Below are 4,529 nucleotides of genomic sequence, written 5' to 3' on the forward strand. Positions count from 1 at the left end.
AAATCTTCCGTGTGCTCAAGGTTGGAGCAAGATGTGGTGATGGGTCGTGTGAACCCAATCGTTTGTAAAGTCTACCTTTGGTAGCGTTGTACGGTTGTACGAGTTGTGGATATGGAACGCAGTTCCAAGTGGGAGAGTTACACTCCCGCACGAGGAAGTTTTTGTGTGAGATTTCGGATGATGCTTTTGGTAGATCCGGAAAATGTTATCGAGACCTGGTTTTGGTCGATTTGTGGTAGATTACAATTTCGGATAAATTGTACTTATGGTTTGGATTTGAATTATCACCGAGGTGGTAATGTGGTAAATCTCGTTGAGAGATAATGGACGTGTTTGGTGAGCAGGGTGAAATCCTTCGATTAAGGGAGGTGTGTGCCGGATTCTCTTCTAGAGAATTATTGTTTTGTGCCTATGTTTAATGTAGGTGGTTCTTGCTCGAGTGTGTGAATGGTTAGTGGTATCCGTTAGGATTCACTATGGCGTAGCAGAGCGCGATGTTACGCTACTCGTCGTTCGAGGCCAAAAGGGCATTGATTGATGAAGCATGACTTTCGGAGTCCGCTGACTTCATCATGGTATTGGTGATTGATGAAGCATGACCTTTAGGGTCCGCTGACTTCATCATGGGAGTATGCGATTGGTGGAGCATGACCTTCGGGGTCCGCTGACTTCATCATGAGCGTGGTGTTATATCGGTGAAGCATGACTTTTGGGGTCCGCTGACTTCATCCGGTGTTGAGATTGGTGGAGCATGACCTTCGGGGTCCGCTGACTTCATCAAGGGAGTAGTGTTACGTCGTCATGGCATAACATTATCGGGAAATGCGAGTACCGGTGGGAAATGAGAGTACCATTCATGAGTTATGTTGTGGGACGTGAATATCGGGTTGTTCGTATTCACAATATTTCGGGTTGTTTCGGCCATGTTGTGTTGTGATCTATTGGTTGTTTTATACACCAATGGTGGGGTCGTAAGGACCGTGTGGTGTGATCTATCGGTTGTTTTATACGCCGATGGTGGGGTCGTGAGGACCATGTTGTATGATTAGTGATGCGATAGCCGCGCTTCGCTCACGTGTTGTTACGGGTGTGACAATAGTCGATTTTGTACACCTTGGGTTAGCATTGCCATGGTCATTTTGGGCGCTAACGGTTTTAGCCGTTGCTTGTGATGTTGTACGGTAGTTGCGTATTGGTCGTATTGCGCACTACAAGGGATGTTTAGTGATTTGGTGTTATCCGTAAGGATTCGCTTTATTTCGGTCTTCTTCGATTGATGGTTGACCTTGTCTTGCTTTGTGGTTGTTACTAGCGATGTACTTGGTATGGTACGCTAGGAGTTGAAATCTCGGTACGAAATTTATCGAGTTTTTCCTGATGTGAGGGATTAAGTTAGTGCTAGTGCTCGGAATTATGGAATTTGATATATCGCGGGTGACGATTTAGCTGTTAAGGGTAACTTTTTGAGAAGAATTGTCTGAGGGATCGTTGTAGACTTTGGTTGTTGCGTGTATTGTACGTCTCGGGATGCGATCAAGTGTGTAATTTGTCTTTGGATTAACCATCGGGTTAGCAAATTTGTGGTAGAAGTCGGTTTGAAATGCATGTTCGACGACCATTGAGTGTGGGTCCGTTGGGTTCGTGACTAGGATCACGAGGACGTGATCGAATTTAAGTGGGGGAGAGTTGTAACACCCCGTTTTTCCCCGTACATGTTTTATAGGTGTAAAGTGTACATACGACTAGTGGATGAAAGGTTCGAGACTTATTCGTGTGTTGATGTGGTACCCGAGAAAAATGAATCAGGAGAGGCATGGTGTCGCGGCGCGACGTTTCGAGTAAAACCAGACCAGAAATGCGATTAAAAATGATCCCAGTTCAAGGCAATCGTCGCGGCGCGACGAATTAGGCCACGACGCGGCAGACTTGTACCGAATTCTTGTGATTCTAAATAAGTATCAAGGGCAATTTGGTCATTTCGCGTTTGAGCCAAATTTGGGGTTTTAACCTCATCCACTCATTCATTTTCTTATTTTCTTTTTACTTTTCTTTTCATTTTCTCTCAAGAAACTCAATTTTCCCAAGTGATTCAAGTGGAATTTTGGAAAGGAAGAAGCGGGTTTTGATCTTTGGCGTAGTTGACAAGTTTGTTCTCCTTGTTCTTAGCTACACGGTGATACTAGTGGTAAGCTCTAACTCCGAAATTCGTTTTTGTGTTCTTCATTCAAATTTAGGGATTTTGATTGTATGATTCATAGATAGAACCCATTTAGTTGTTAATTGGAGATTAACACCAAGATTCGAGTTTGTAAGTGTTAAAGGCGGGTTTTGGGTTGGTTAATGATTTAACCATGTTTAAGACTTGTAAATGGTGTACAATCTCTAGCATTAGTGATTATTGGTGTTTTGGAGACTTTTAGGATTTTCGTGGTTGACTAATTTTGACTAGAGTCAAAATTAGGATTTGTTGAGGATTATGACCCGAATGTCGATTCGATGCGGTTTGTAAACTTAAAATGGATTAAGTTGAAGTATAAAACCGAGTTAAACATATTTTGGTGTCAAAACTTGTAAATGGTGAGATTTTGACCTTATGGGTCAAAATTAGGGTTTATGGGCGATTTTGAGAACGATAAGTGTTTAACACTTGTGATTGGGTTTAATTGGCATATTAGGACCATTCTCACTTGTGCTAATGATTATTGGTTAGGTTGGGCACGGTTTGTGCTTGGAAGTGCAATTGGGTCGAAATTGCACTAAGTGTAAATTGGGTTGGTTTGTAAATCCACCCTAATTGTGTTATTGTATTTGTGATAATGGAATAGGTACATTCCATCAGCGAGTTGCGGATTGTTGGAAGCATTCATCAAGGTGACAAGGTGAGTGTTAATATCCTATGTGCATATGTATGTGTAGGATGGGTGCGGGTCGGGTGAAGTGATTCTCGGCTATAGAGCTCGCTTCACATATAGGTGGATTTGATGGACTTGTGTATGGGTCCAATTGGCACGGTTGTGCATTTTGGTTGATCACCTTTGGCAAAGTACACACTTGGGTGTACGTTATCACACGTGGTTGTGAGTGGAATAAGTATACATGTATGTATATAATGTATTTATTTGTAGGAACGGATATGTGTTATCCAAGTTAGTGATATATGTGTTGTACGCTAACGGTTTTAAGAACGGATATATGTTGTCCAATTTAGTGTTATATCTGTTGTACACTAATGATTTATGAATGGATATGTGTTGTCCGATTTAGTGTTATATGTGTTGTACACTAACGATTTTATAAACGGATATGTGTTGTCCAAGGGTTAGTGATATATGTGTTGTGCACTAACGGTTGTTACGAACACCGATGGGAAATTCAAGTACCATTCCTTTGTACGATTAGTTAACCTTGGGCGGTTTTACGCTCTGTTATATATATATATATATATATATATATATATATATATATATATATATATATATATATATATATATATATATATATATATATTAATGTATTCTTGTGATGTAGCTAACCCTCCGGGTGTAGCTTATTGGTGTTGTTCACATCGTCGTTGGTGATTTACTTTATGGTTGTTGTTACTAGCTTGTTGCTTAGTGATTATATGGTATGCTTAGCTTAGCTTGCCTTTATGCTTGGATGCTCCGGTATGCGGTATTTAGATATTTGTGTGGCGTGTCCATTTTATGTATATATATGTATGTAGTATATTCTCACTCACTAAGCGTTAGCTTACCCTCTCGTTGTTGATATTTTTATAGGTTCGCATGCTTGGCGGCTCGGGTAAGCTTGGGGATTAGAGATCTTGGCTAGGTTGCTTAGAAGATCTTGCTTTTGTATTCGATTAGGATTTGGGTAGCGTAGTCCCAAATCACCATGCTCGGTTTTGTTGGAAACTAAACTAGTCGGGTCGTGTATGTCCGTTTGGATAATTAACTCACGTATTAAATGTTTTAAGGTTATTAAAGCTTTTATTGTATTAAAGATGTTTATGGAAACACAATTGGGACCTAAAGTATTATTTAACGCGTATTAAAAGGAAAAAAATTTATGGGCCGGTCTTATTACGGGTTGGGTCGTTACAATTTGAAACACCTTGAAATCTTTGTGAGCAGCATATGCCAAAAACAGTCTAATTTCTTCAATTCTAGCAACAGGAGCAAAAGTCTCATCATAGTCTATTCCTTCTTCTTGTCTGTACCCTTGAGCAACCAACCTTGCTTTATTTTTGATTACAATACCATCTTTATCAACCTTGTTTCTAAAAACCCATTTTGTGCCTATTACAGTTTTATCAGCGGGCTTTGGAACCAATTCCTAAACATCATTCCTTTCCAATTCTGTCAATTCTTCAGTCATAGCCTTAACCCAATCACTGTCAGCCAATGCTTCATATACATCTTTAGGCTCAATTAGTGAAAGAAAACAAGAAAAGAAGCAGTAATTTGCTATAGCAAAATCAGACACAGGTGTCTGAGAAGAAGAACTAGGTTTAGGCAAACCAGTAGGAT

The sequence above is a fragment of the Rutidosis leptorrhynchoides genome, chromosome 5 (genome assembly GCF_046630445.1).
Source record: "Rutidosis leptorrhynchoides isolate AG116_Rl617_1_P2 chromosome 5, CSIRO_AGI_Rlap_v1, whole genome shotgun sequence".
In the NCBI taxonomy this organism is placed as follows: Eukaryota; Viridiplantae; Streptophyta; class Magnoliopsida; order Asterales; family Asteraceae; genus Rutidosis; species Rutidosis leptorrhynchoides.